This window comes from Mustela nivalis (genome assembly GCF_964662115.1).
Source record: "Mustela nivalis genome assembly, chromosome: 1".
NCBI classification, from domain to species: domain Eukaryota; kingdom Metazoa; phylum Chordata; class Mammalia; order Carnivora; family Mustelidae; genus Mustela; species Mustela nivalis.
Genome location: NC_139020.1, coordinates 59,983,766 through 60,004,307, shown reverse-complemented (window position 1 = coordinate 60,004,307; position 20,542 = coordinate 59,983,766). Strand labels below are relative to the sequence as shown.

General features: G+C 42.2%; 1 protein-coding gene across 13 annotated transcripts in view; it reads left to right on the top strand.

Annotated features, from left to right (window-relative positions):
• ZBTB20 (zinc finger and BTB domain containing 20) overlaps positions 1-20,542 on the top strand; it is a 305,100-nt gene that overhangs the window by 211,451 nt on the left and 73,107 nt on the right. For 10 of the 13 annotated variants that reach the window (XM_082741169.1, XM_082741164.1, XM_082741166.1 and 7 more), the window contains one exon: positions 20,361-20,461. The exons of the other annotated variants lie outside the window; for them this stretch is intronic. The gene's annotated coding sequence lies outside the window, so the exon portion shown is untranslated. The remainder of the gene's footprint in view (positions 1-20,360; positions 20,462-20,542) is intronic. 13 annotated transcript variants of the gene reach the window in all.

Here is a 20,542-nt window from a genome sequence, read left to right as displayed (position 1 = left end):
AGCAGAGCGCTGCTCTCCCACTAGGCAGTTCTCTCCTTTAGGCGGTGAGAAAGAAGCACAGACCAGCTTGGGAGGAGCTCTTTTTCCCATGGATTGTTTTTCTATTTTCTGGTTTTTGGTTTTTTTTAAACTCTGGGGCTTTCTCTTCTTTTAGTATATTACTAACCAATGAAATTAATTTTTAAAAAGAAAACTGCTTTGTTTTTCAAACTGCAGGGCGGGGGAGAGCAGGGGTGGGAATGTGCTGGCAGGTTTGTTCTATAGCATTGATTTGTAACCAACAAAGGAAATGTCTACTTACGAGATACAAATCAATGCAACCAGACTGCGAAAGAGCAAACAGAGATGTGAGAAAATTATTCAATCATTAGTCTTCTATGGAATTTGAAAATGTGGAGTCTTTTGATTGTTGAAAGAAAGAAAGAAAGAAAGAAAGAAAGAAAGAAAGAAAGAAAGAAAGAAAGAGAAAGAACAGAATTGAGTAACTAGAAGATAGGAAGAAAGGAAGGCAGGACATGACAACTGGTTCTAATTTTGTCAAGGTTTTTCTCTTGTGATTATGGAAAGGTCAAGCAAGGTTATGAGATTCCTAAAAGATTAACAGTGTTGTGAATGAATTTCAGAACTCATTAACCATGTCCTTAGATGGTGTTGTGGAAAACTGGTGGAAGACCAGTTTATGCCTGAATTTCTGCTTTAGTCTGCAGTAACCTTGATTCTATAAAACCGACACATTCTTGCGAGCTCTCTTTATCCAAAAATAATCTGTAACAAATAGACCTAGCTCTGACATAGTATTTTTAATTGTATAAACATTACAGAAGTTAACAAATCAAGTATAATATGTAACTCTAGAAAGCTAAAGATGTTTATTTTGTACAACTTCACCAGTTCAGACCCACTAAGAAATAGACAACTGATCTGAATTCGCTGACCATGAATCCTCATGGAGTATTTTTATGTGGTCTGAACTGAGATTTCAAAGTGTTAAGAGTTTCTTGAGAACTGACTTCATAATAAAGAATTATCAGTAGTTCGTCAGATATGTGTGTTTTTAAAAATTTCCCCCCTCCTAGGTCAAACATAGTTCTCCCTTTTCCTTCCCCAACAATCTTTTTCTTTTTTTAAGATTTTATTTATTTGAGAGAGAGAGAGCGAGCACACAAGCAGGGCGAGCCGCAGGCAAAGGGAGAGGGAGTATCAGGCTCCCGATGCTGGACTCCATTCCAGGACCCTGAGATGACCTGAGCTGAAGGCAGATGCTTAAGTGGCTGAGCCACCCAGATACTCTCCGTCCTCAACAATCTTAACACTGTTTTCTTTGAAAACCAAAAATCTCTATTGCTTAAAAATCTCTATTCTCAGAGATAGGGAAAAGGTAATTTTCAACACAATCTCTATCTTAACTATCACAGATTGTGAATTATGCTGACTTACCCTTGGGGGAAAGGGAGAAAAGATGATCAGATGTTACTTTTCTGAAAACTTAAATTAATATGAAAAACATCACAATTTTTAAAAATCTTTTCACTGGGTTCAGTAAGGCCAGAGTCCTGTTCGGAACCTAGGGAAAAACTAGAAGTCCAGAAAAATGTTCTAATTGGACTATATATTTTTGCTTCCATCCCTATGATGAATTTCCAAGACTCTTACCTTACCCTGAAAAGTGTACTCTTTCTTTACTTCTCAAAGTTATCATGTTAGTCACATTGCCTGCAGAAATCAAGGGAGGGAAGTGGAATGGATCAGAAACCTACAAGAAAACAAGAGTGGATTACTGAGGGGCAACTGGGTGGCTCAGTCGGTTAAGTGGCTGAGTCTTGATTTGGACTCAGATCATGAATTTAGGGGCAGGAGATTGAGCCCCGTCGTGATCTCAGGGTGATGAGATTGAGCCCCACATGGGGCTTTGCACTGGTCATGGAGCCTGCTTCAGATCCTCCCTCTTCCTCTCCCTTTGCCCCTCCCCCACACTCTCTCTGTCTCTCTAAAAAAAAATTTTTTTTTAAAGAATGAATTGCTAAGCATCTTCTTTGTTGTTATTTTTTTAAATATTTGTTTATTTATTTTAGAGAAAGAGAACACATGGGGGTCAAGGAGGGACAGAGGAGAGGGAGAGAGAATCTCCAGCAGACTTCCCATTGAGTACGGAGCCCCAAACAGGGCCCTGTCCCACACTCCTGAGATCATGACCTGAGCCAGAACCAAGAGTAGGTCGCCCAGTTGACTGAGCCACCCAGGTGCCCCAACCGGGCAACTTCTTTGAAATTAAGAACACTTGCTGTATAAGAGCATAAATGCCACACTCTTGTTACACAACAACACCTCAAAGTTTGATTTCTAGCAGTTCAGACTCTTGAATTACAACCCCTAACAAAGTAGTAAATAAAGACTTTCAAACACCCAAATGAGTGTACCAAAGTCTCTGACCAAACCCTGCTTTCAAGCAATATTTTCTCTACAGCACTCATTGACCTGACATTCCAACCCAAAGTAAACTAGAAAATGTATCTAGCATAGAGCTTTGGAAGGAGAGGACTCTTTAAAAAGCAGGGACAGTGACACTAGCAAGCCACAGCAGCGGATAGCGGGCTGCAGCTTAGACTGAGCCATAAGGGATGAGTCTGATTCTCAAGAAAAATAGAAGTATATTACTGAAAAACAGAAGCAAAGAGTATTCACAAGGATGACCCTGTATCATATGAAAAAAATGTAAATGATATCGGGATCTCTGTTTACAAAAGCAGGGGTATATAAAAGTTTTCCATAGAAAAAAAATATAAAATATGGCTTATTGCTTAAAGAGGCAAGTTTATACCATTAAAACTATATATATGGGACATTTCATTTCCCAGTATCGTTTGTTGTTATTGTTGTTGTTGTTGTTGTTGTTTAATTTGGAAAAAGAGAGTTTTGCGGTGACATTAAAAGCCTAGAATCTAGCCAGAACTATTCAAGAAAAACACCTTAGAAGGAAGGCTGTTTATTCATGAATATTTGCCCAGATCTTTTAAAATAAAGATGTTCGCTGTCACCCATCGATCTCAGTTATACAATGTACAGTGTCATCTGGAGTTAGGCCCAGTTGCTCATATTTAGCTGGTTTACTTTGTAATGCGTCATTATAAGTGACCAAAAACATGGTACAGGAAGTTGTTTGTGTGTTTTTTCCTTGCTTATGCAACTTCCAAGCAGAAAATGTTCTTGAGACCAGATGGTAAAGAACAGTCAAGTGCAAGTTCTATTCTCCAGATGTATTGATGTTTCATGTCTTCTTGAAGCCAGTTCAAATGCATTTGTAAATTCAAGTCTTAACTTCCAGTAACCCTTTCACTCCTGCTAGCGCCTATTTCAATGGACAAAGAATTGGGGCTGGAATATTTAATTACAGGCTCTCTAAAGCCAGCTGTACCGTGCAGTGGCAATGCCACGGCCACTACGTCAGCTGAGCGAAAGTTGATCACACGTGCTTTGGCACGTATCTAGTCACTGAGCTACAATGATGGCTGTGTGTTTATGTTTATAGGACCCAACCTCTTTTCAACTTTATCCTTTCCAATAGTGCACTTTGTAAAGACAATTAAAACACACACATGCGCACGCGCACACACACACGCACGCACACACACACACACTTACCCAGTGTTTCTACTTGGCATATCGGTGGTTTTTTTTTTTTTTTTAATCTGCTCAGCAATTTGGGAGTTTGCTTGGAACACAGATGAGTTAAGATAAAAAGCTGTTTTTCAGAAAATGTCCCTAGTAAGTAAAAATGAAGATACTATATCTGAATGAATGTGAAAAGTTGTCCCCTTGTATATTTTTAAAGCTTCCCAAACCATCCCCAGTTCTCAGCCAAACACAGCCTACCCAGATTGTCTTTAGGAAAGTAGCAATTCACAGAGATTTGCAGTGAACCGTGCATCAAACTGCACTCTCTCTTCAGTTCCTGCTCACAGCTCCACCATTTTAGAATATGGTGAGATATGCCAGAGCCCTACCATCTGTTTAATGGGCTAATTATGTTTACCACATGCCTACTTCACAGGAATACCATGAGTGAGGTTGCCAAACATCATACAAATATATATGTTTGTATATATAGATACAAAAATACACACATAAATAAAATCATATACATATATAACAGCATCCAGCATTTCTGTGCTTCCTTCTATCTTTTACTATCAGAATATATCATGGCCCTTCACTGAAGCCCAGCTAGGCACTGTCAGCGTTTATCATAATTCATGCTGTGACCATCGGACTGAGGGAGCTTGGGGTTAGGTGAAATGCAGATTCTATACACACACGTCTGTCTGCCTATATTCACTGTGGCTCATATTCTCCCTATTAAACTCTTGACATCTGAGCTTCATAATTTGTACAGTCAAACTTCGTGATACTGTATGTCCCTATATACAATGCCTTAACTCCTTCTTCTAAGAAAGAGTGTTACTTTTCCTTTATTTAAAAAAAGAAAAGAAAAGTGAAAAGAAGTGTCAGGCCGTTTGAAAACAATCCCTTCTGTACAAGGCTGCAACTTTCCTTTACAATCCTACAGCTTTTCTCTTATGGACCACGGCTCCTATATTGGGCTAGTTCCTAAAGCCTTTTTTTCCTTTTATGAGGACCCTTCAACCCTTAACCATCTTTTTCTCTGGTATTCTCTGAGCACTTCCTAGATAGCACAGTTGTCACGTGGGGTAGTTAGCACTTGCCAGCCATGAAAATTATCCCTGGGTCCCAAGTTGGGTCAACCAAAGTTGCTTCTTGGAAATGGAGTGTAAGCTAGGTGGGTCTTGAAAGATAGGAGGAATCTTGGGCAGGAAAGGGAGGCAAGCGGAGGGCATTCTAGGTGACAAGAATGAAAGGAACAGGAGCGTGATGAAAAAGAGCGAGCCTTGAGTAACTGCAGTGCCTAGTCAGGATATGATCTAAGCTCCAGGTACTGGGTTTTCTGTGTGGCTCCTTTGTCTACGTAAAGCAAGCTCAGCAAGCTCCAGTCCTCCTTGGCTTCCAGGATGCAGAGGCCTAAGAAATATTGGGAGAAATAGCCAGGACTGTACACAGACTATAAACCCAATATGTAGCATTCGCTTTGAAAATGATGAAACAGTAACAACAGGTGAAACTATCATTGATGTAACATTTTATTTGGTCTTTTCTAAGATACAGGAGTCTTTTAAAAAGCTTTTCTTTTTCCCCGAGTGTTACAGTGTTTTCTTACATTGCTTTAGCTGAAGTAAATTATTCAAACAGAGCTGTTTTGTTTTATTTGTTTGTTTTTGGTTTTGCAGCTTTATGCTTACCATGGATTTAAACAAGTTGAAAGAGGGAAAAAAAATAGCCAGGACGTAAATGCAGAAATAACCCAATCAAATATACTCACATGAGCATGAGTGAGGGCCTGTTATGAGGATGAGGAAGAACGTTCCTCACAGCCAGGATGCTCATGTTTTTATTCAACCTATAAATTTGAGAAGAGACATTGACAAGAAAGACAGGGAGAATTATTCCCCTATTATTTTCCCACATATACAAGGGGTGGGGGAAATGACATGATTATTTACTATGTGACATCCAGAACCCAGAACCTAAACCCAAACCAAACGCCACAAGCACAGATCAGGAGAAAGCAACATGCTTACCACAGTGAGAGGAAGGGGGAATGACTCTGCCATGTTGTCTTACTTTAAAATCAGCAAATGTTAAACTGGAAAGAAACTTAAAAACCATCTGATCCAACATTCCCATTTTATGGATGAGGAAGGTGAGGTGGAGTACAAGAAATGTTTATGACTTCTAAGATCATGCAGCTGTTGACAAACATGGCTGGGGACCCAGACCCTCTGATTTATAGTCAGAGGCCTTTCAGCCGAGCCACTCTGCCATTTCTCCAGTTTCTCTGCAACGGGTTTAGAGAACTCTAACTTTGCCTTATCCCACCAATGTTGCTTTGTGTCTCTTGATTGTTAATGAGCATCTCGACTAATTGCTTTGGACTGAAGTTGACTTTATAATAATAAACTGTTGGATTCTTATAAATGATTCTAAAAATTAAGATGGGTTCTCAGAAGTTGTCTGAGTATTCTACAAATAGGGAGGTGCTCACTCGATAAACATCTGTGCCTCTTTTTTCATAAGAATTTTAGCATTCCTGTAAACATGGCGTGATCGTATTATTTTAAAAAGGTTCTGGACTTCTGGACACTTGTTGGAATACATAAAGCAGACCAGACCTGCTCATTTACCCCCTCTGAATTGTCCCTGAGATGATCTTAAACTGCTGTGCCTTTATAAGGATGTCATCCCCACTACCATCTGTATCATCGGCGCCTACCATCAGCAGCATGACCAGTCACTATGCACTGACTGTCCATCAGGTTAAAAAAAAAAAATCTGTACTTGGTTTTACTGATATTTCATTCAGTGTTAGAGGAGAGAGAACATGGTGAGAGCCTGGCATGGACCATAGTACATCGCTGACAATAGGCATTCGATAAATCCTTAATGAAGGGGGGAAGCATCCACCATTTCTCTTAAAAAAAAAAACACTCTAGATCATCTGAAGATAGGAATTCTAAGCTTTTGATACAATGTCATGTGGTTTATTGTACCACATGTGGTTATTAGGATCTAGTTGTCAGCAACAATCCAGAAATACTCTTACTATTACAGTGCAAATAATATAATAATCCACTTGTGTGTGTTCAATGTGTCTGGCCCACCAATTCCTTGCTCAGGTGCCAGACACGACAAGGCACTGGCTGAAGTTGTGCCCTGAAATTTCATGTACGTGTAATCACCTCACAAGCACATAGGAGAGGCAAGTTCATGAGGCTGGGAGGAGGAGACAAGGCAAAACCCCCAGCTCTTCCAGCAGCGGGAATCATTCAGCAATATATTCACAGCAGTGAGAGGGAAAAGGCTTTTACAAGGAAAACAGTGGTGTCTCCTGGCTGTTTTTATTAAAACATTTAGTCAACCGTTGCACCAGCTCTAAGATCAATTGACTTCAGTAAATTGTGAATGAAAAGAAGCGGAAGACTCTAGCCCCGTCAGCCACATCCCACCACTGTGGTCCTGTTGTTATGTGGGGTGATTCAGTGGTGACAATCCCTCCTGTTCTGCATTTGTATATTTGTGAGAAAAACCTAGAACTCATTTCCTCCAGAAGCCACATCCATATGGCACAGAGCGAAGACCATCAAAAGAAACAGCAGTAGAGGCTCATTATGCGTCCCAGCCAGGTTTGCAAGTGGGGATAAGGGAACATTAAGAATTTTCCTTCTTCCTCTCTCTTTTCTTTTCTCTTCTTTCTCTTCTTTCTTCTATGTAAATGGACTTAGAAAGTATTCTGAAAGGAAAATAGGCAGAGTAAATCCTGTTTGGAGAGAACACATACCACTTTGACATATAACTCTTTCCAAATGTCTTTTTTATATCGCTAGCCAACTCACAAGTCCCAGAAGAGCCCAGGCCCTGGTTTCCAAAGCTGGTGTCTCCAAGGATGTTCTTTGGTTTGAATGAACCTTGTTCACCATTTCATGTGATCGAACAGTCAAAACAGAGGAGAAAGTTATCCTTCTGTACTCCGGACCCAAATGAGTGGCGGGTTGTAGCCACCGTCTGTAATTTCCCATAAACTTCTCCCTGGTCCAGTTTAGACAATATCTAGAGTGACTGGGCTCCTGGGAATGCACGTTCTAAAAATTAATGCCTGTGGTGATTATTCTTAGGTTGGCCATGATGAGGCAAATGAGGAACTGAAGACATGCGTGTGGCAAATTTATATGATTTTTCCCTCATGCATTTTTTCACTTGCTGTCTGGAGCCTCACTTTTTTTTTTCCTCACATGGGTGGTTTAAAGGAAAACTCACCTTTATAATTTTCAAGTCATCTTTTTTAGGCTGCCCTATTATTTGCTTTTTGGTAATCACCTTAACGGGTGGCTGAGTGCAGATCGTGTATAAAAAGACCTCATCGTGTCTTACAAGGCAGAGATTACGCTCATGTGAAAAATTGAAGTCTTCTGATGCAGGGTTCTCTCTCCCAAAGCAAGGGACTCAGGTTACAGTGCCTGACACAGTGTCACCTACATACTGGGACACGGCAGCCATGTTTTCAGTTGCTTTTCACTCTCTGGAATTTTATGGAATGACTGTAGCCTAAAACCTTTGGACCATCTCTCTCTGGTCAGACAAAAAGGATAGGAGAAAAAGTACTTTGAAAATTAAACCTAGCTGGTGCTAGCTAGTAGCCAGTTCAGTGAAAAGTCTGACCTGCCTCCTACCCTTCAGACCCTGCCTTCATCTTTGGGGCTTAGGGTTTTTATAGGGCCCGTAGAGTGGTAAAGAAGGTTCTATCTGGTGTGTGTAGGGTTTCTGGCTATTTAAATTCTTCGAAGGAGAATGGTTGTTGCCTTCAGTTTATTAAACTAGCTCAGTTAAACATACCAGCCATCAAGCCCTGTGATGCATGATTACTCGATATATTTTAAAATTTAAAAAAAAAATCAATTGTGCTGTCCCTTTATCCCTCTGCCTCCTCCCTGTCTGTCTCACTTTACTGTGAGGCACTGGGAGGAGAGAGAGAGGGAGAGAGAGAGAGAGTGTGTGTGTGTGTGTCTGGGAGGAAGACAGACTCCCTACCTGTAAATGGCTTGCTATTATTAGACGTTCAGTTACCAGGGGTTATGTAAGACAATTGAAGCTCTGTTTTTTAACAGAGACATGATTCATGCTGCTTGTAGTAACAGTAACCACCTCCAAACGAGACAGAAACCAGACGCAGACAAAGGCTGGAGAAATCAATGCCGACTCGGTACACCATTCTGCTGATACCCTCTGCCTTTCAATCCGAGCGGCACTTAGGTTATCAGGAGAGGAGGCTCCTGCTCATTCTGGGTCTTTTCTGTCTCCTGGGGCTGCGGGTAAAATCATGGGGGTAGGGAGGTCTGCAAGAGAAAACCTTGGGCCTTGGGAGCAGTGCTGTCTGACCTTCCTCCCCAGCTCCCTGGACAGCCTGTCCCCAGGGGCTCCCCAGTGTTTCAGATGCACCTGGAGGAACCAGGATTGCCATCTGCACTGAGGGTTGGAAACCTCTGGAGCTTCTGCTCAGAAAAGCTAGAACTTGGAGGTTTGGCTCACCCACTCAAGTAACTTTGCTTGAGTGATACTCTGCAGCAGGCTGGAAGAGGAGGGGACAGAGTGGGATTTGACTGATGGATTACAGCTTCTCCCGAAACCTGAATGGAAATGGACTGGGCTGTCAGCTCAGAATCGGGACCCATTCCCGATTCTTCCAGTACTCATTGTTTGAGACTACAATGATTCAGTACTCCAGCGAATGCAGAGTACTTCCACGTGCTCAGCTTACTTTAGCCTCACAACGTTGTGAGATAGGCAAAGCACACATTTTTAACCAGTGCATTCGACAGGCGAGAGGTTTCACAGCTGGAAGGTAACTGCCATGCATTGCTTCCTTGCTCATGATTTTGTAAGATTCAGAAGAGTTGACTTGGCCATGGTCACATGGCTGCTTGTTCTTATCAGATCCAGAAAACGAGGCAGATCTTCTGATTCTCCACCTAGTTCTGTGCTCCTGAGATTTGCCACAGAGTTCTTTGGCAGCCAGGACATTTTCACAGGGGAAAAAAAAGGTGGGGGAGGGGTGGTGGAGGAATTTTCTTCTGAAAACCTTGGTTTTATACTAAGCTTTATAGCTCACTATCTGGGCCACTTAAATCTTTCTTCCCCACCTCAGTCTTCTCTCATCTATGTGACTCATGATGGGGGGAACTCATTTTTAGAGAGTGTCCATGAAAGTATGAAAATACTGCATAACCTTTAATATGTCAAAATCAATGTAGAGCATTGCCAGGAGTGTCCCCCATCTCTGCCACAGGTGACATCCTGGAGAGACAGGCAGAGATCTCAGACTTCACCCAGAACACAAGTAAACACCTATTTTTACTACAAAAAGAAGAAACTAAGATATTTTACTGTAGAAACTGTCCACGGCTCTCAGAAAACAGCAGCCTTGACCCAGTGGCCTATCACACATCCAAAAGGCAGGCCACCACTCATTTTCACTCTCAGATGTGTAAATTGTCCAGAAACACAACTTGAAACAGGAGCATGGCAGAAAATATCGAAAGCATTTAGCTTCACTGACCCAGTAAACTCCCACAATAAAAATTTCAGCTTTAAAAATATCTCTTTATTGATTACTACTACTAATAAATACTCTAACACATCCTTAGGAATCTTAACTAAGGACCAACACAGAATTTTCTTAAAAAAAAAAAAAAGATTTTTATTTATTTATTTGAGAGAGAGACAGTGGGAGAGAGTATGAGAGAGGAGAACATCAGAGGGAGAAGCAGATTCCCCGTGGAGTTGGGAGCCCGATATGGGCCTCAGTCCTGGGACTCTGGGGTCATGATCTGGGCCAAAGGCAGTTGCTTAACCAACTGAGCCACCCAGGTGCTCCAGAATTTTCTATTACAGAATTTTAACCATTATCCTACTATTTTCACACATTATATGATACAGTCTCTACCTTTTCTAAAGTAAACGTAAGTAAACATTCTCATTTATAAATAGCTTTTCACTAAATCTTTGTTTGTATAACACTTTTTATCCCGTGAAGTCCACAGACCGGACTTCAATTAAATGCATTTTTCTCTTTTGTGAAAACATGAAAATCATTCATTGCTGTCGTTTTAAGGAAGAAAGCCATACTGCCTTCTCTCACTCCCTGACCAGGCACAAAGAGACAAAATTTTTAGTCCTAGGCTCACTATGAACTCACTAGTTCGTAGAAGTTCACAGACGCAACTTTAGATAACATCTAATCTGAAAAACTCAAAGCCCTTTAATATCTGGTTATGGCACCCTTGCCTGAGACAGACAGTTGCTATGTGCTCTTATGTGTTGTGGCACTGAAAGAAGTTTATGGAAAAGACAGGCTGCATTGTTTTTGGGAGAATTGTGTATTGTGCTGCTGGTAGACAACTGCCCAGACTCCACCATTGTGTCTCCACATTAACCCAAAGCAGGAGAGCTCGAATATGTGTGGAAGGAGGAGCACATTCAGTCCTGTGACATTCTGCACATGGTCGTTACATACTCTACACCAGGCACATTGTGGATCCTTGCACAAGACTGCTCCTGACTTGGGCGCCTGGGTGGCTCAGTTGGTTAAGCCTCTGCCTTCAGCTCAGGTCATGATTCTGAAGTCCTGGCATCTTGCCCTGTACCAAGCTCCCTGCTCAGCAAGGAGTCTTTCTCCCTCTGCCCCTGCACTTGCTCTCTCTCTCTCTCTAGCTCTCTCTCTCACTGTCTCTTATGTGTGCCCTCACTCTCTCTCTAATAAATAAAGTCTTAAAAAAAAAAAAAAAAAAGAAAAGAAAAGAATAGAAAAAGACTGCACCTGACTCCACCCTGTGTTGGAGAACAACATTTTCTTTTTCATCAGGTTACCATGGTTTAATCATGAGAGGTAATCTCATCTTTGGTAGAGAGGCCTTCCTATGGTAACTTTCATGGGTCCTTTGATGTTCTTAGATGATTTTACCCTTCTCCACATTGGATCTCAATTAATGCAAATTCCTCTTTTCACCTAAGGACAGAGCTGCCCTTACTTATCTAGATCTAGTCTTCATCTCCTCCAAGCATGGGTGTTATCCTTTGAAGAGGTGATGACAGTGATGGTAGGTGGTATTTCTTCCCCAACAAGATGATGATACATTCCACCTGGGTCTTTATCTGGTAAACTATCCCAATCACTACAGAAATCAAATTCCAACCTGTTGTGCCCCAATATCATCCGTATCTATCTATGGTAACCTTTAATATGGTTATAACCCCATAGAGTGCCCCGGGGACTGTAGATTCTGTAGTTTCTGTAACATGTAGAATAAGACCCATGCCATACAGAACAGACATTCTCCCCAATGACATAGAAAACAGGTGTTAAACTCTATCCATTTATTTTAGTGCTAAGTGTGTGGCAGAGCTCAATATGGGCCGCGATGGTTTTCACAAGGAAAAGTTTCATAAGGAATACATCATTCTGCATAGGTCTTGAGGGAGGGGAAAGGTCTTGATGAGGAAAAGGTGATAAAGGCACTCTAAATAGCCAAAATGCCATGGTCAGGGGCCCAGAAATACAAATATGCTCAGTCTTTCCAATACCCTGTAAGTTAACTGGGTCAGACCAATGGAATATGACAGACAGGAAATCTGAGAGGGCTTATTTGATATAGATTCAGCAAACTTACCTACCCAGGCTTAAGTATTTGGGACCAGGGAAATCCATTAAAGCGTCTTTCCCTAAGTATATTCTGAGGTTGATAAGTGTTCCATTAAGAAGGGCTAAGGGATGGTCTGTTATCCAGTAAGTTTAGAAAGTGCTGGGGTCTTCAGCACCATTAATATCCTCATGTGCATTATAAGTTTGCAAGAGAAACGTATTGCATGCACTGTTTCCTATATTTCTTCAAACAAGGAACTTTCTTTGAGGTGCATCTTGAAGTTCTAGTGTTCTGTAAAACTCATTTTGAGATATACCACCTGAAAATATTTTTAAGGGCCAGGTTGAAGGTGGGGCAAAACACTATATTGTGATGATTAATCTGGTACTATTTTGAATGGATATGTCATCAATTACAGAAAAGAAGATACCATTGACGAAACCAAAGGGAAGGTGAAAGATCAGAAGTAAAGAGGATAACCTCCAAGTTAGGAAGGGAATGCGGAAAGAGGTATAGATACATTCTGAGCAAACAAAATGACAAAAACCCTGAGATAATTGGACAAGGAGATGAAAGCCAATAAGCTTACCACACTGGATGGTCTAGACCATGTTACCAGTGGAGGAGCCAAGATCATCATCTCTTCTAAAGAAGAGAATGGAGAACAGATTTGGTAAAGTAGGACATACTAAGAAAAAACTACTGTAGGCTTGTACTTAGAAGCAAGCCTGAGCAGGAGTGAGGGTCCAGATGGCATGCATGTGTCAGGTTTTGTATTGAGAGTAGGAGAGAATGATGTGGTGATACGGATTCATGGTTGAGAAATAAAAAAAAAAAAAAACCCTGTATACAGAAGGTCAGGGAACAGGAAATCTGGAGGGTTACTGAGAGCAGTGTTGAGATGGCTGATCATGGAGTAAGGTCAGGCTGGACAAAGACATCCGGTGAAGGGCGCCTGGGTGGCTCAGTGGGTTGAGCCTCTGCCTTCAGCTCGGGTCGTGATCTCAGGGTCCTGGGATCGAGTCCCGCATTGGGATCTCTGCTCAGCAGGGAGCCTGCTTCCCTCTCTCTCTCTCTCTCTCTCTGCCTGCCTCTTCATCTGCTTGTGATATCTCTCTGTCAAATAAATAAATAAAATCTTTAAAAAAAAAAAAAAAGACATCCGGTGAAGGCAGCAGGAGTCGACTAATGGGCCAGGAGAAAAGAGGAGATTCCTTAGGCACTGAGAAAGAGGAGTTCTCAAGGGGGGATCAGAATACTTGAAGTCAAATGTGAAGTGGAAAGAGTACATTGAAAAGAAGAGGAGGTCTACAAAGTAGCTGGAGAAGATGGTCGTAAAGATCTATGGAGAAAATGGTAATGAGTTTTGTATTGAAGCATCGATTGAAATAGAGAGGGAAAACATAAATCAAATGTAGAAGGTTTTGGAGAAAGTTAAAAACAGGTTCAAGAAGACAGCAGAGGACTGTGCTGGAGAGTCTAGTATGAATCTCTGGCAAGGATCTCAGGACGAGGATGCAGTTAGGAGAGCACAAGCTCGCTATAGATTAAAACATAGAGCACTGTGGTTGAAACCTGCCCATAAAGTGCTGCTTTGTTAGCCTCTGGCTTCATGATCTATGGTAAATAGTTTTACTTTCCTAAATGTCAGTTTCCTCATCTATAAAACAAGAATAGAATTCCTACCCTTAAAAAGAGCGATTATAAGAAATAAAAGTTAAACAGGGCACCTGGTTGGCTCAGTCAGTTATGCCTCTACCTTGGGCTAAAGTCATGCTCTCAGGGCTTCTTGCTCAGCGGGGAGCCTGCTTCTCCCTCTCCTCACTTGTGCTCTCTCTCAGTGTCTCTGTCGCTATCTCTGTCTCTCTCAAATAAATAAATAAAATCTTAAAAAGAAAGAAAGAAGGTTAATGTATGGAAAGTGCTAAGCACAATACCTACCACACAGTCAGCATTTGGTTAATGGTCCTGTGGAAGTGACAGAAACAGGAAAAGGGGAGTGATTGTCCACCTTGGAGACAGTGATGGTGTGTCATCCAGGATTATGTCATTTTGATGTTTCTTGGTATCTGTTTCTCCATTTAGCCACAAACCATAATTAGTAGTCCAGAAAACGTACTCAGTGCAAGAAGCAAGGTACAGATAACTCTGATATAACTCAAATTACGTGCTGCACCATAAATCGTGTTGGAATCCTCATTATGTAGTTTAAAATGACCTTATAACCAGGACCTGTGGCAGGCTTTCTGATTGGGACGATTCCAGTGTTAAGTGACTTCGAGAAGGAGTTCCCATCACCAGTTATTCATTAAAGCTAGAAAAATTATTACCATTAGTATGTGTGTGTCTCTGTGTGCATCTGTATATGCATGGTATGTATGAGTGTATTGAGATAGATCTCTTTCACCTGATCCCAGAGATCTCTTATTTTAAAAACAAGAATCAACTGTACCTGATAGCTCTAAGTCTCCTGGGACATGCAAGTGCTATTAACAGAGTTTGTGAATTGTCAAAGAGGAATCAAGAGGTCTCTATGGAGGAAATTAACATAGATTTAATGTGACAAACAGCAGGACCTTCTACTGGCAGGGCCATCCCAGGGGTCTTTAAGCCATCAGAGGTATTTCTTCTAGACATGGGTATTAACTAGTGGTTAATTAAAGAACTTAAATGTGTGTTTGTTTGTTTGTTTGTTTTTAAGAAGCTAAAATATTTTAAAGTTAAACGTTTCTTACAGCATTGGAAAGCTGAAGATGGGGTTGATGATAAGTTTATCTGCCCATAATGCCTTTGGTGCCTTCTTCATTAAATGGTTTTTCTCACCACTTTGCAGGGAGGCGGGGTTAGTGATATAGACTTGGGAATTCATTTCAGGTAATTAGTTAAAAAGTTAAAAGTCAAATAGATTTCTTTACAGGTGTAATGGTTTAACAGGTTGATGAGCCACTTAATTCCCACATCTTTCTTCTCAGGGGACTGTTTTAACTTTAAGGGCCCTCAAAAATCATAAAATCCACATTTTCTTACAGATGGAAAAGCTGAGTCACCTAGAGGTTAAATGACTCATCCAAGGTCATCCAGCTAGTTCTGTCAGTTCACTTTCTCTTTTCATCTTCTTAATCCCCTTAACTCTTTTTCCTCTCACCAGTATTTTGTGCCCTTCCCCCACCTCTGTGCTGATTACGTCTTAGATTTTCCCTGTCTTTACAAAATTTCTGATGCCGCAGATTGTGAGATGGTGGGTCTTGGCCAATTAGTAAACCTTCGCCACTAATTCATCACTACATTTGGGGCAAAGAAAGGAGGGAAGTGGAACAATTTTAAATTTACTGTGATCTTTGAGACAGTTTTATGTACGCCTGGGAATTGCTGTTAGACAATTAAGGTTAGGAAAGCTCATTGAATCTCTCAGAGGAAAGGTGTTATTTGAATTATTACCAGATAATTATTGTTAAAAATAACAATAATGTAAAAAATAGGAACTTTACCTGTTAGAGACATTATCATTTTAATTTCCAGTGAGGGGTACAAGAGCCCTGGGGGATCTAGGAACAATTTTTTTTTTCCCCCTCACATTGTGCTCTATGCCAGAAACTCCTTGAATTCTGTCTAATGCCTGATGACCTGACAAACTGGCCCAGAATCAGAAGCCAGTCGTGCTGTGTGAGCTGTTAGCCAAGTTATTCAGCTTCAACTGCTCCTTCGAAAACAGTAGGAAGGCAAGTGTCAGATGTAAGACCTGTGGCACCCAGACCAGTGTCATCAGTATCACCTGGGAATTTTCTAGAAATGCAGAATCACAGACTCCATCTCAGACATGCTGAATCAGAAATCCTGCATGATTCATTTGTTCGTTAGAGCCTGAGAAGACCGATAAAAGATGTTTTCATCTTCAAATAGAAAGGAGTTAGGCAGGAGCTCTACTTACTGATTCTGAAAGAGTTCCTTCACCTGAGGTCTGTGCTCACAGTCTGAATCATCATGGAAATAGCATAAGCCTCTTTCTTGTGCTGAGGTCACAGTGGGAACTAGAAATGTATCATGCTGTGTTGGAGCAGTTGTTGTATGGTAAGAAAAAACAAAACCAGTTCCCTCCCAGACTTAAATTCAGAGAGATCTGGCTCAGATCTGACCTTGAATTCTGACCTCACTATGGATTCTTGAGCTCTCTTAGTCTTACTTTTCCTCATCTGTAAAATGGGCACGCCAATACCTCTAGCACCAGCACGACATTGCTATGAGATTTCAGTGAGAATGTATTTACATTCTCATACAAAAATTCCCCTGTGGAGTCCCCTACAAAATACAGCTATCTAACAAATGGTAGTATTGTGGTTACTATTACCTTTTCCGTAAGCTTTAAAAAATTTGGTGTGATTTACGAAGAATGGAAAGAGCCACACTGAAATGAGACCTCCACAGAAAATTCCTTGCAGTGATGTGTGGCAGTGTGTTACATAACAGCTCTGCTCTCTGAGGGCTTCCAAGAGAGAGCTGCAGAGATGTCAACATTAAAACAGACTGGATTGGAAGTGACCCACTGTCTCCTCTGCCTCTGACACCATGAAGAGTGTTGCCAGCTGGGATCCAAGAGCAGATTCTTTATTACATGATGATGTAAGAGGCAGAGAGAACAGCTGGCTTTCCAGACTCTGGGAAGAATGTGTAGCCCCAGCAGCCTCTCAGAATTATCTTTACTTAAAAACTGTGTACATTGGGTATGGAAGTCATTGCAATAGAATAAATACGAAGCCTCATGAAGTCATTTTCACGGAGTCTTTTTTAGAGCATACACACCCTTTAAGCAATAAAGCATGACACGCTAGGCAGTAGTTCTGATTAATAGACCCCTAGGTGTGTGCTGAGGCGGGCGGGGAAGTAAGGAGAGGGGGAGAGGTGACCGTTTGCCAAAAAATGAAAGGCAGATTACAACAGCGGGATGTGGGGCTGGGAAGGAGTTTGATTAAAGGGCAGAAAGATTATGTCTCCATTTAATTATAAAATGCGCAATTTAAACCAAATGTTAGGCATATTTAAAATGTACACTTCTCTAATTACACAATGGATTTGTATGCTTCCAGGTGATTTTTCATTGCAAGGTACTAGACATATCGGTCAGCGATACCCTTTATCATTCTAATGGAGTTGCCAGGGGGAGAAAAGAGAAGGAAGCTGTGTCTGCTGAGGTGCCCATCACCTGTCCAGCCATAGGACGGTGTAGTAAGAACTATAGAGAGAGAGCTCTTGAGCCCCGTTTGCTGTTTATGTGGCCACTGGGGTGTTCATGCTGAATGGATGTCTCAGTGCATAGCATGGCTCCCCACACTGGCCAGAAAGAATCTGATTGATTGTACCAAGCTTTTCCTCTGGTGAGTAACAATAAGGAAGTACTCGCCTGGGAGAGGCAGATGAAGTCTTACAGCACTGGAGGCTAACATGTAAGAGCTGAGCTTTTCTGGCCAAGTAAACACTACGGAGATTCCCTAGAAAAGTTGCCATTATCCCCATGTTTTCTGGGGTGGGGTGGGGGGGCGTGGTTCATCTTTGGGTGAGAGGAAAGGATTCTGTTTGAGGGTGCGGCTAGAAAGGAGATTAAACAATGAGTACTTCTATCCTGAGAGAAAAAGAAGGGAAGAAAGGGGAGACTTGGGAGCACTCGTCTGGACATTTCCACAAATAAATTGGTGATACAGGGAAAGAAAACTCTGTGAAAATTTAAACAAACTTACAGGATCAATCCCATGCAGAGCTAGGTGGAGAAGACGCATGGCTGTGGGTTGCCTCATAGCAGCATCACCAATGGCCTCAGTTTCCACGAGGTCGGAATTTAACCATAGAATTACTGTGGCATGTTCTCACCAAGAACTTGAGCTGAACCCGCTGCTTTTTTCTAAAGCGTGAGAGATTCCTTCATCCCGGTTTTCACCCTTAGTTTGTCACCCTGGTGGCGTTTGCAATATTGTCATATTGTTTCTGCTGATGGTGTTGTTCTTTAAATTCCCCCTCATTTTATCTATAAAAGGTTAATTATTATTTCGGTTTACTGAAATGAATCAGTGAAGCAAACTCCTTTATCTTTTGGAACCCAGTCTATCCTTGCTGGCTGTGCACCCGGGGAGCCCCTCACTCTCTCTGGTCTGGTGACTTCGGATGATCTGCTGGGCCTGTTGGTGCAGAGCAAGCACGGACAGATATTTAAAGATCTGTGACCTGGTATTGCTGCTCGGCCAGGAGCAAGGATGTGGCCTTGAGCGAGTCAGTTCCCTTAATCTCATCTGAAAAATCAGAGGCAATGAGCTTTCAGGTCTTTCCAATTCAGTCTCGTTTCCATGACTCTAAGCAAGAATCTTGATTCCTTTTAACTTTGGTTCAGCAGACATCAGCCAAGCGCAAATCTCTGCGCAAGGCATTGCCTACTGTAAGGCTGTAAAACTTGTCTCTGCTTCCTAGGAGCTTGTAGGGGGCAGGGCGCATCACACAAACAATTATTAGAGTCCACAGTACATGCAAAGGGAGTAGGGCAGAAAGTGCTTAAGGACTCAGCTCGAATACTTCCCTTGGGGCGAGGCTTCCTAAGCGAGGTGGCATTTGGATGGGAAGGAGTGGGACTTCGCTGCAGTGTGGGATGAGCTGTAAAGAGGGAAAATTAGACTGGGTCTGTATTGTAGGGGCCTTGAATGCCAAACTGAGAAATCGGAATTTCATCCAGTAGGCAAAGAGCAAAGGAATGATATGTTTAGAGTGGTACTTAAGAAAAATAAGTGTGGTATTGGTGTGAAGGATGGGCTAAAGGTAAAAAAGAACCTGGAAGAACTGAAGCCATTCATTGGAAGGCTCTCACAAAAGTCCTGGCACAGGTGACTAAAGGATAAATGGGTGCTGGGAGAGAAAGGAAGCACAGCCTCCAGTCTCTTAGCAGCTGATTGGATATGAGAAGCAAAAGAAAAGGAGGAACTGAAAATGACTCCTCGGTTGTAGGACCAAGTAACTGGGTGAAGACGGCAGGAAATCGACCATGGCAGGAAATGGGAACATATTTTGAGGGAGAGACAAAGATTCCTGTCTTCAAGTTTCTGAATTAGAAGTGACTATGTGGGATTTGATGGAGGTATGACCTTCTCAGAGTTAGAGGCCCTATCTTATTCATCTTTCCCAGGTGCCTGATATTATGCAAACACTGAATGAATGAATCGATGAATGAATGAGGGAGCAAAGAAGTGAATGAACCGATAACCAGAGGTTATTAAGATGTGGATGTGGAGCTCTGCAGACAAGCAGGAACTAAAGATAGCCACGTGGGTGTTCTCTATGGAGAAGTAATTGTTGAGGTCATGCAGGGTGGGTGTAGGCAAAGATTGAGAAGAGTCTTGAGGAAGATCTACATTTATGGAACGGGAGAATGACGATGAGCCAGTAAAGGAGGCAGAGGAGAGAGCCGACTGGTGGAAGGAAAGTCAGGATGATGCGGGGTTCCTGGGAGAAGGGAGGACAGTTTCAGGACTAATGCGGTCATCGGTGTGAGGGCTCCGTGTGGACAAAGGGCAAGGTCTGGGTAAGGACCTCTGGGTGCGAGGCTGGAGACAGACAGAGGTCAGTCCTGCAGTCCCTAAGGCTGAGCGCCATGTGTTAGAGGACAGGGGAGACGGCGGAGGATTTATAGCGAGGAGCCGAGGTGCAACAGGAGCTCAGAACGTGGCCAGGTCCATGGTGCTTTCAGAGCAGGTAAGAACTGGGCAGAAGAACAGGAGAAGCGCCAGTGGAGTCGAGAACACCAGCAGAACTATCGGCTGTGATAAGGTTGAAGGACAGTGCCCCCTACCCCCACCCTCCACCTTGGCTTCCATCTTCCCACCACAAAATCCACTCCGTCGTCCGCACAGACAGGGTGCTGTAGAAGGTCTCAGACCACCCCACCGTCAAATGGGCATCCTGAGAAGGGAGCCTGGGTGACATCCTCTCTTCTGCCTCGGCCTCCCCTGGTGCAAAGGGGCAGGACCGGACTCTTCCCCCAGGTCCCACAGTTCTGTCTCGATCAGCGTGACTGACCATCATCACCTGTCATTTAACGGCCTTATCTTTCTTCCTTGTCTGCTCTAGATGCAGCCGCTCTCTGTTCCCTGCCCCAATGAACATCTGCACTAGGCCCAAGCCTTGGAGTGATTTACCTGAAGAGTGACACCATTTATTTGGAAACTACTGTGAGTACATTATGCCTCCAATGAAAGGCTTCTTAACTCACTTAGTTTAATTAAAAACAAAACAAAACAAAAAAACACCTC